General features: G+C 34.0%; 1 protein-coding gene across 6 annotated transcripts in view; it reads left to right on the top strand.

The window, feature by feature from the left end:
* The window catches only part of CCSER1 (coiled-coil serine rich protein 1), a 1,224,168-nt gene that overhangs the window by 806,295 nt on the left and 405,428 nt on the right, over window positions 1-12,445 (top strand). The gene's annotated exons all lie outside the window — the stretch shown is intronic.

Here is a 12,445-nt window from a genome sequence, read left to right as displayed (position 1 = left end):
GCACATAATAGGCACTTAGAACAATATTTGCTGGGTGAATGAAGAAGCCAGGAAATGGAAGTGAAGGGTCAGTGGGTTTGGATAAATGACCATCAGCAAAATGATAGCCTCTTCTAACACAAACAGTGCTGCTTTAAGACTTTGTCTCTCCCTTCCTCTTTAAGGTAAACTGTCCTCTTGGTGATGGTGGGACAAGTTGGGTAGAAAGGGAGACCCTAGGGTATTGCAAAGCCTCTTACAGGTTTTCATGCCCCTCATTGCAAAGCTGCAAACTGGTTTGAAGTCCCTAAGAATAATAATAATAAAAAAAAAAAAACATAAATACCATTTCTGACAAGTCCTCTGCCGTATACATAAGCACAGACTTTTCTGTGATCGAATTGCTGTTTCATGAGGAACAGTGCCTAATGTTTCCCTGGCTACACTTGCAAGTTGAATAAATTGGAGAACAATATCATTAGAGTTAATACACAGTATTTAATTTCAAAATACATCTTCCCAACTGATACATCCTGGATAACCCTTGCTGTATTTAGCCATAGAATTTATTTAATTAGCTTCTTTTTACCATAACAAATCACTGGGCTAGTTTGAATGGAAATCTGATTATTGCAAATTATGTATTTAAATCATCACCTGACTTTTGAAAGATGTTAGGTTATTATCAGATTGGGTGGATAAAAATATACCCCAGTTGTTGTAACATTCTCTTCCTACTGTTCATAGATTTCCAAGAGGGATCCAATTTCCAGAAATTCACAATGAAATGCAGTCAAATTAGAGTAGATGCTATAGGGAAATGGAGTTTGTCATTTTACTTTCAGGTAGGTCTTTGGATTTGAAAGGATATTAAATTACACTATGGAACATTGATCTGTCAGATGAAAATTTAAGCCGCAGTACATTTTCTGACTTGCAGCAAAACTCTACATTTATTTCTCTGTTTTGTTTTGCCATTCCTAGAAATTAATAATGACAGAAATAAACACATTTAATAAAGTAGGATCTCCAGCAGTGGATGTTGACACAATCTGATTTATTTGTTTAATACTGAGTCTTCAGTAGAGATGCTTAGACAATATAAATGTGTACGTTAGGCATACTATATTTACTATACTTAAAAGTGGAAACTTTAAATGGATATGCTAGAAGCTATGCCAAGTTACAAGGTAATAATTATTAAAAATATAATATAGCTACAGAAAAGTTTAAAGAATGTTCTTGTACTGGCACTAGTTACTTGTTTAATATTTTGGGGAGCTCTTAGAATAGGTGAGGGAGATTTTTAAAGAAAACGACTGAGATACTAATTTGATGTAGGCAGAGGCTGCGACTATTGATAAAATTCTTGAGTTGAAATTGATTAGATAAAGCTCAAATGTTGAAGTTGAGAGATTTAAAACTTTATTTTCTAAAAGAAAATTTCATTATTTTAGATCTAAAACACATGTTCAAGGTTACTAGTCCCATTTTCTTATTTCCCTGAAGAAGAAATGTGATCTCAGAGGTTTAAGGTTCCCAAGGTCAGTGAGAGAATGGAAGGAATCAATTTATGCAATTATTTTTCCCCTGAATGAATTTGAATTGCAGAAATTCATGTCCATATGTTAATATCATGTTTATAAAAAAGAGTAATTAAATATTTTATAGTAGCAAGAAGATAACCCTATAACCCTGTGAAGATTGTTGGGTGGGGGGGAGATCATTAGAAGAAGATAACAGCTGGTATAAAATATTGAAAGCAGTAAAGGTTCAGATTTTTAGAAAATGTTGAGGAAAAATTTCAAACTTATGACTATAAATTTAAACACAACACTCTGCTTTTCTCCAGCAATACATAGTTGGTTATTAGGTGCAGTTGTACCTAATGTAGATGTTATCGAGAGTTTAGCTTTGTTAGAGAAGAACAACAGAGGAAAAAGGACCCAAAATTTGAAAAGTTTTTTTAGCAGCCTGATGATAATCGTGGTCCTTGGACACTAAGCTGGAAAAAAAAAAAGAAGTGAGGAAAACTGAAGGAGAAAGTGGTAGGCGCAAGTGATTGAAGATCTCCATGAGTTTCAAGACTTTTTGTATGAAAAGTTTAGATTAATAGTGAGAAGCTCCCAAAAGCATTTAAGCATTTTTGTTAGTTGTTATAAATTGCAATTCTGAATGTCATCTGGAAGGCCTTACTAGCAATAAAGATTGAAAGAAAGCTTTGGGAAAGATAATGAGCTGACTGGCTTTGAAAATGTGTCAGTTCTACGATTTCGGTACTTCTTGTGGAGAGGTGGCACTGAAAGTGGAAAACCTGTACCCAAAGTATTTAATTAGGTAACTTTGCAGATTCTTTTGATTCTGTGGACTAATGGGTTTCATTATAAGAATGACGGTTCTTTCAATCTCCCAAATCCAGTGTATTCAAAAGTCTCTTAAACTTCTCTAGCTAAAACGCCTGACATTACCCAAATCTCATTGTGTGTAAGTGTGCATGATTAAATGTGTTAGCACCAGATTTGGGGGGAAATGGAGATATGCTAGTTCTTCTAGAAGGTTCCTTGTAAGAAACTGCATAGCTAAAGAGAATGAAAGGCAAAAAGACATGAGAAAAATATTCATTAAAAAGATGACAACTTGAGAATACACAGCATGTAAACATCCTTGTATCTGAAATCCCAAACTCTCCTAAGAGACAGAGTTGAAGAAAGCTTTTGACGACTTTTATTAATGGCAAAGAAATAGCTTTTATATGACTACTAGAGTATAAGGATGAAGGAGTATTTGGTTTCAAATTATTTCAATAGCTGAAATAATTATTTTCCCTATATAATAACATGCAAACAAATGTCCCTACATATAAACCTTGGAAATTTGGAGGAGTTTTAAGGTGTTTCTGTAGTATTTGTTTGCTTAGCTAAAACGAATAAATAATAAAAGATACAAACTATTCTACACAAAAGTTATTCAAGTCACAATACTCAAATTGATATACAGATTTGAAAGGCAAATAATTAATGAGAGAAATATTCCACACATTTGGTGCTTTCCAAAGACAGATAAAAAATGCATGTGGATATCCTATTACTAATTGACTCTACTTGCTTGCTTGACTTTTTTTTAAGTGCACAAAAATATGCCCAGGTAAAAATCAGGTAACACAAAGATCAAAGGAAGTAGTTAAATTATTGCTGTACAGATCTTACTCCTATACAAATTAGTTGAACCCTGTTGTTGCTCTCTGCACCTATAATCTGATTTGGAGGAAAAATTTTAAATATATTACCTTGTCCTTTAAATGGAAGCAGGAACCCAATGCACTACTTTTTAGTGAAATAACAAAGTTCTATTATGCATATGTGCCCATATGCATATATAAATATCTTAATACAAAAATAGTATAATCATTAGATTATAAACCCCATTAGATTATAAGGATAAAAATTGTGTTTGATCCATGCCTGTTTCCCCAGAGCCTAGAAGAGAGTCTGGTGTGCAGTTGTTTCTCCCACACACGTAACCTACAAGGTCATTGTGAGATGCACAGAATTAAAGCCTTTAAGCTGTAGCAATTCTCAATAATGTTTAATAATGATAAACCCTGAATATAATAGAGTCTGTGTTTTTTTTATAAAATGGTGGTTTCTTTTTTACTTTTTACTCTTTTTTTTCCAAAGAGTAAACTTCTTTTTTTCAAAAGCAAGAAGCATATAAGTTCCTCCTATCACTTCAATGAAGCAGGAAACACAGAGGTAGTACACAGAGACTGTTGGTCAGAGAACCTGCAGACAGAGCAGAAAAAGACAGCATTGTGAGTGTACCTCACATCTAGAGTGAGACACCCACTCTGGGTCATAAGTAGCAGTGAGCATTTTGCAGTCCCTTTAGTGATGTAATCCATAAAGATTAAAAGGGAACTTTGAGGAACTGAGATTCCTACAAATAACAGTGACCCTGATAAATGAAAATGCATCTTAATACAGACTATCAGGAGTGAAGAAGTATTTGTGACACAGAAAGAGCATGAATAGAATATAGACCAGTCAAGCAGATGGAAGAAAAAGTTAAATAGAAACATTTTTAAGTTTCCAAGGGATGGGTGGGGATGGGTTTAGAAAAAAATGGAGTCAGAAGTTATGGAGAGACAGATTGCTAGATAAACATTCTATCCATTCTCTCTCTTGAACGACTTTAGTACATTCTCTCTTTCTTTGTGTTCTGTAGTAAGAATACACAAGAGAGCTTACTAGACAGAATAATGATTCAATTAGCATAATCGAAGAATAAATTTTCAAATATTTCTCGATGCCATCTTCCACACATGAGCTACTAATCTTGTCCATATCTCTTTAAATTCGCAGTTGGACCGATGTTCATCACAATGAGAGAATTCTAAGGCAAAATACCTTTCATTGGCAATATTTGGGGTTACTTATTTTCGGAAACTGTCTTTAATTTTCTATTTAAGGATTAGAATAAGCGATAAATGTTGTCAGAGGTAATAGTACATAAAATCTTAGTAGAAATTCTGTGCTGTCTCATATATGAAATGAAAAGATGGCTTCATTGCAAATGACCACCCAGCTATGAATATCAGATATACTGAAATATTCTAAACTTAGGGCAAAATTCATTGTATATAGTTCATGAAATATGAGGACCCAAGTCCCTGGGGCAGAAGAAATTTAACTTATGAAGTATACCAAGATGAGAACTGCTAGAAAACTGGAGGCATGGAAGTACTATACTTGTTTAATATTTTAGTTAGCCTAGAGCAACGATAATCACAAACTCTAGGAAATGCTGCTTGTGCCCACATAGTTACATTAATTTTCTTTTAATCTTCATCTGCCCCAGGAAATATTTCAATTGAATTTTACATTTCTTTCCAAGAAATCAGGAACTCTGGAATCCAATCTCATTTACTTTTAACTTTTTTCCCTACAGTTATTTCCAAATCCTAAATGAATTCAAAACCAAGAATCTATCTTGCATTTATTTCTTCAGTGTGTAAAAATGATATGGTTAAGGTTAACTTTAACATAATTCTAGAATCAGGTTTACTCATCTGAAGGGTTATTCAGTCATTCATGTATCAAACACATATTGATCTAATTCATATTAGGTATTCATCTCAATACACTGAAAACATAAAGTAATAGTTACTTTGGGAGATAGTATGTGCAGTGGTTGTAAAAGGAGCTCTGTAATCAGATACTCTGAATTCAGCAATTAACTCCACCTCCTTCTAGCTGTGTCTTCTTAGGCAAATTAATTAACCTCTCTTTGCTTCAAGTGCTCTATGACAAAAATGGGAATTAACAGTGGTAACTGCAACATAATATAATTATGAGGAATAAAAAAATAAGCCATATAAACTTCTCAGCATAGCACCTGCCATCTAGTAAAAATTCAACAAACTTATACTATTTTTATAATATGTTTATATGTATATTTTAAAGTATCCCGTGATATAGTTACAATATTATTTTAAAAGATGGGATGATTTTCCATTTTGAAAACATCAGAAGAATGTTGGAGTCCCTGAAAATAATGGAATTTCTTGGTTTTTGAAAAGGAAGATGAGCAATCAAGGCTCCTAGTGAACTGGTTACAGATATCATGGTATAGAGTTTCAAAGATAACTAGAATGACTGACTTCAAAAAGAAAAAAGAAAAAAAATAGTTTGATAATTTTCTACATTTGGCTGTTTTTGTTTTGCCTTTGGATTGATTTTAGCTCTTGATAAATTCGGTAGAATTTTCAAATAGGCGAGCCACAAATTTTTCTGTGACTTAGAATTTTGAAAAAGTGTAAGGAAAAAAAAGTTGTTCCAATATAATGGCTAAAAGTGAGAGAAGGGCCTTGCAAAGAATATTTAAACTATGTTCGTTAAATTTAAAGGAAGATGGAGGTTATACGTAAGAGGGAATTCTTGGGGGGTTTAAGCAGGTTTAGTAGCCTTGGGAAATTTTCTGAATTTCTAAGTCCTTTCTATAAACCTATGTCTAAGTCACTCCTTTCAATACTATCATGTACAAAAGGGAAAACAAATCATGACTAAGGTTAGAAACCTATGTATATAACTAAAGATTTTTTTTATCAGCAATGTATTTGAGATTTGACACTGAATTTAAAGTCTGTGCAGCAATGACAGATGAAAAGGTAGAGATCCAAATGAAGAAAAACAGAATTTAGGAGCCAAATAAGGTTGACCGTTGGTGTATCAAGCTGTGTTCAAACTTGTTGGGATTTCTTATCTTCCTGAGTAGTTTCATCAGTCTCATTAAAACCTGTACAAGAAGAAAATGCACAGTAAGAACCTGTAAGAGAACCAAAGTGCCTATCTTAAAATTAAAACATGGCAGAGATATTACAGTTCAAAGCTCTACAGGAATCATCCAGTGGAAGTCTCTGTATCCTCCTACCCCCATATCCTTTTCTTGATAGGAGACCAAAACCTGGAGTTGAAAATTGTCCTCATCTTGCAAGAGGGTGCTTTCTTTCAAAATGATCCCCCTGTTTAAGAAGAAATGTAGCAGTAAGAAGCAGGAAGGCCGGAAGTCTTCCTGCTTCTTATTCTTGTCATTCTTTTGAGGCTGCATGCCATAGCTGCAAAAGAAAACTAATAATAGCAAGAAATAAGGTGACACATCTTATTTTTCCAAAAGAAATCAGTTCCCAAACAGATAGAACAGAACAACTAAAATATATTTTCATGTCAGCTCAATGTGGGAACTACTGAATTGTAACATAGAACGAAATCATTGTAAGAATTGAATGCATGCAGGTAAAACAACCTGGAACAGTGCTTTGCACATAGAAAACACCCCCAAAATACTAGTTATTTTTTATAACTTTAGCAATAATTATTAGTCTTTCATTTGGATAATATCAAAACGAGTAGCAACACCTAAAACTGCTAATCAAAGTTAGTTAACTATGGACTAGGTATTGAGCTGTGTTTTTATGAATTAGCTCATTTATTCCTACAAACTGTCTCAACTTTACAGCTGTGGAATCTGGGACATAAAGCTGTTAGAAATGCTCCAAAAGTTAGACAGCCTTTAAAACAATGATTTGTGGCAGAACTACTAGAACAATTTGATAAAAGAAAGATAATCCTGGATTCGGAACTGGATGACCAGAGTTCAGGCCCTGAATATGCCACTTTGTAGGTTAAGTTTCCTACGGCAAGCCCTCTCATCTATCAAATGAAAAGGTAGAACTACAAGTTAAGTAAGTTAAAGTTCCTTCCAGCTCATTCTGTGTCTCCAAAGTTGAAGCTAAGTGTAAAAGTCATACAGTTATTTGAGGTCTTTTAAAAATTAATTTGGCTCTCTCTAGTTAAATCATCACTACTTTCTTGGTTAAGAAAAATTATCACAAAAAAAATCTCCATGATTCTGGAAATGAAATACCTATTCCATCTCTTTATTTTATAGTTTTTCATATTGGAAAAATAAAGCAACCAAATCTAGGGGTATTGGTTACTATATTTCTGACTTTTTGTTTACAGGGAAGCAAGGGAAATCTTCATGACATGAGGGCAATTTGGGAAGGATTTATAATTGTTACATAGAAGAAATACCTTCCTGCTATGTATTCTTTAGACAGAGATGACCTCATACTCTGGCCTAGCTGCTGGGGGTGTTCGCACTGATGTTTGAATGCTGTTCTGCAGGAGAGATTGTGGTAGAAAATTCCATATTTTCCAGTTGATAGCTTTCTCCCCTTAATGCTTACTAAACTATCTTAACTTAGCATACTACAGAGCATTTGCATTGGGGCAATTTTTTCTACCTACAATTTGTAATACTTTGATTTGGTTTCATGGGCTTAATTTTGATTAACACGAAGAGTTTATGCTCTCTAGAGAGAATATATGTGTAATAAGGAAAATACATTTTCCTCAACTGTATTCCCAGGGTATTTTTAATATGATTTTCTGAGGGCATGCTGAATAAATATTATATCTGTACTGATTAGGAATGATGAAGTGGGTTTTTATACCAATTAACATTTTATAAATCTTACATTAAAGAGTCAGCCATTATACATATGTATTTATATAAACATAAATAATTTTTCTCTTTCTTGTCTTTCTGAGAGTCAAATTGTCTTAGTGAGTAGAACTGACATATTTACTTCTTTCTAAATTATTCAGTATATGTTTTAGTGAAGGTTATACAAAATTTGAATTCTTCTAAGTAATTTGTGGTCTTAAAATGTGAAAATTGTGTGGTATATATATATATAAGTGAACACTGAAAAGTGACTTGATTTTCTTGAGATTATTATTTCTTGTGAAAAAATTTCTCTTAAATGTCATTGCTTTGTTAATTGGGATGGTATTGTGGTCTGATCTTTCCAAGCAAACTGCCCAATTTACTATCAGTAAGGGCTAGTAAAAATCAATATTGCTATAGTTTTCCTAGTAGAAGATGGAAGCCACAATTGATACTTCCCCTTAACAACTATCCCCACTCAATTCACCTGACCTTAGGAATGAGACCTATTCCTGCCATCAGGTAGGGCTTCAACATCCAGTAATTCCTAGTGAAGCTCATTACACACTAGATCATTGGACTTCTCCATTGAAACACATTCTTGCCTGAAGCCCTGTTATTATATGGAAATCTTAGTTCATTATTCTTTGCCCATATGGCTCCCAAATTCTTGCCATCATATTCTCTCAGTTCTTTAAACTCAAGATTGAATTTTCAATAATCCAGTTCTTAAATTATGACTAAGATTTTTGCATAGTTTATGTATACAATATATCATATCTACCCTGGCATGCTTACTTTTCAGTTCTTCTTCCATCCAAGCAGGTATACTTCTTAAAGTTCTGACACCTAGCTCCTATTAATCACTGTGTTTCCTTGAAGAGTCATCATGACTCATGATGAGTTCCATGTTAGGATCCATTTGTATTCATAAGTATATAAGACATTAAACATTTTGACTGGTGTGAATTTAAAGAAACGACTAAGGGTGGATTAATGAACTTGGTATCTAGGCTCTTAAAATATTGGTTTAAATTTTGCTCATGTACTTACTAGCTCTGGTACTCAAATCACATAATTTAAATTTTGTAAGCTTCAATTTCCTCCTTTGAAAAAATAAGCTTAAAATACTTACAAGTTCTGCTTCTGTTCATGAAGGAGTAACGGCTATGAGACTTGCCTTCCTGCTGAAGTAGTTGGAAAAGTAGGCAAACCATGTAAAACCGTTCTCACACATTAAAAAATATACAAATGGGAGTTCCCATCATGGCTCAGCAGATATAAATCTGACCAGTATCCATGAGGATGCAGGTTCGATCCCCGGCCTCACTTAGTGGGTCAGGGATCCCACATTGCCATGAACTATGGTGTAGGTCACAGATGCGATTCAGAAACCCTGTTGCTGTGGCTGTGGCGAAGGCCAGGCTGTAGCTGCAATCGACCCCTACCCTGGGTGCAGTCCTAAAATGCAAAAAATAAAGTAAAATAAATAAAATAGACAAGGGAGCACTGCAGCACCTGTGAAAACAGAAAGAAAGAGAGGCTTGCAACACATAGATTTCTGCCTGAAGGGAATTTTGGGACCCTGGTACTTGGAGGGACAGCCTAGATGGAACTACAGGGTCTTTAACGTTTGTAACTGTTGAGACCAAGATCAAAGCTTGTAGAGAGTAAGGCAGCTAGGATTTGCAGTGCTGATTATCAGAAAGGAGGGAAACACATGGAGAAGAGCTCTGGAAACCTGCAGGGGTGTTGTTACTCTGAGAATTTTATTTGAATAAAAAATCTTCACATATACTATGTAGAGTGAAAGTTTACAAGGCCAGGCAAAGAGTAACTACTACAAAAGAATAATTACCAGACAACTTTACATCACATTTCCAGGGTTTTCACAGATCTGGGAATCCTTTGAATTCCCATCAGCGAGAGTCCTGACCATTCTTTAAATACATGGAAGATTCAACAGAGAACACAAAAGGGTCAAGATTTAGACACAGAGATAAATAACTTAGATAAATAACTCTAAAGACTACTTCAGGTTCATCCTGAAATTTTTTTTTTTTAAGCAAGCCTCAGAAAGGTTAGTCTGACCCACAAGTAACTTAACCATCTGCCAGATACAATCCTAACTCCTTTTAAGGGAATAAACAAAATCTAGCACTGAGTAAAATAAAAATCATAATATCTCACAACCAATAAAAACATTGTTGGACATCAAAAATAGAAAAATGTGACTCATAACCAGGAAATTATTCAGTCAATAAACACAGAACAGGAAACAAGCGAGGATAGAATTAACAGAGGAGAAGTTGAGAACATCATTACGAATATAAATACACATAGGAGTTAAAGAAAAATGTGATAATTTGCATTCTTCAAATGAAAGGCCAAAAAACAGGATATGTTGTTCAAATTGATCTTATATTTAGAGATGTTACACTGCATAATAATTATAGTAAAAATTAAAATAAGGAGATAAAAATTACTATTTGGGGATAGGCTGTGTCTGGCCCTTTGCTACGTTCTCTCTATATATTATCTAATTTAATCTTTATAGCCACTATATTTATTATTACTTTTCAAGTTAAAAAAAAAAGATGAGGTTGAGAAATACTACATAATTTTTTAGGGAGAACACACACACAAAATGCCAACCCAAAGATTTAAACCCCCGTTTGTCTGAATTCAAAAGCACAATGTCGCAGTGTTTTCAATATCCTAAAAAATTATGGGTATGTGAATGCCACTTTAGAATTTATTTTTAGCCTACACTGCCAGGTTGAAGAAATATTCTTCTATTTTATTTTGTATCTTATTTCATATGGAATTTGTAGAGGTAGATAATTTTCTACACTCAGATATCAGGCTGCCATTTATTTATGAGAATAACTGTTTGCCAGGTTGATTCTAGAACCTTTCCTAGAGTCAACAGAGTACTAGCCTATTTTTAACACAGAGTGAATATTTTTGTTCAAATGTGTTTATCCAAACAATTCAAGAAATGTTTTATATATGAGATAAAAATTTAAAAACCACTTGAAAACCTTTTAAACATTAACACTCTGGTTACTCTTCGGATCTTATAAATCTTTCACTTTTTTAAACATAAATGCTGTCACCAAATGAAAACAATTATCCTATAAATATTTTCTTATAGTTATGAACATTTAATAAGTTACTGCTCTTTGAATATGGATCTTAATGTGATAACAAAAAAGAGTAACAATCTTTTCTTAAATTCCAAAATAATAAAGCTAGAAACACAATAATTAAATCGGGTATATCTTTCTTAAGCTCAGTTTTCTTATCAGATGTGTTGTGATAATGCAGAATATATAGTCAAGGTTACGAGCTATTTAGATTTTCATCAGAAATAGAAAAATACTTTAACTCAAGTCAAAATTATTCGTAATAATGTGAAAAATTGTTAAGATCTCTAAAGGCCTGTCTCCTAATTTAGAGGCAGGTAAAGAAAATTTATGATAGATAAATCCCCATATTTACCTGTATTCTTTCCATTTTTCTTCTGATAATGTTTCTAAGAAAATGAGAGAATAAAATGTAGGTTTAGACTAAATTATGAGAATATGCAAATTATCATATATGTCTCTCTTTGATACTTCAAAATCTTACCCCCAATTTTCAAAAGTGGCTATCAAACTAAGCATTTGCTTAAAGAACAATCCAAACTCCTTCTCTTGAAAGAATTCACAATTTTTCAACCTTATTTTCCCACTACTCCTTTTTGCCCAGCTCACAAAACATGCCAACTAAATCATTTACCTTTCCTATGTCTTCTAGTGCGGTGTTTCTAAAACTCCAACATGCTTTGAATTGCCTGGAAATTTTGTTAAAATATATGTTCTTGCTCAGCTGGTCTTGGGTGGAGTTGGCATTATAAATGAGTTCCCAGGCAATGATGTGCTGTTAATTGAGGCACCCCACTTTGAGTGATAAGGTTTTTAGTATTGCATGCTATTCTGTGTTCTCTCCTCTGCCTCTAATACTTTTTAGATGTGATCCTTCTCTAGTCTTTTAAGTGTTTGCCTGTTACTACTGGAGCTGTAGCCGCTGGCCTTCACCTGAGCCACAGCAGCATGGGATCTGAGCTGCATCTGTGACCTACACCAGAGCTCATGGCAATGCCAGATCCTTAACCCACTGAGCGAGGAAAGGGATTGAACCCACATCCTTGTGGATGCTAGTAGGGTTTGTTAACCACTGAGCCACGGCAGGAACTCCAGCCTCTTCCATCTGATGCTCAGAGAAAATTTTCTGTACTTGACATCATTCTCCTGAAGATTTAGCTGCATGTGTGTTGTGTCTAGGCAATGATCTCATAAACTTTGAGGACTATTTATTATTTATACCCTCAATATCTAACACGGTGTCTGGTCCATTGTACATATATAATAAATATGCATTGTAAAACAAAGGAAGTGATTGAGAGAGGAAG

The sequence above is a fragment of the Sus scrofa genome, chromosome 8 (genome assembly GCF_000003025.6).
Source record: "Sus scrofa isolate TJ Tabasco breed Duroc chromosome 8, Sscrofa11.1, whole genome shotgun sequence".
Taxonomy (NCBI): domain Eukaryota; kingdom Metazoa; phylum Chordata; class Mammalia; order Artiodactyla; family Suidae; genus Sus; species Sus scrofa.
This window is presented reverse-complemented; position numbering and strand designations above follow the sequence as displayed.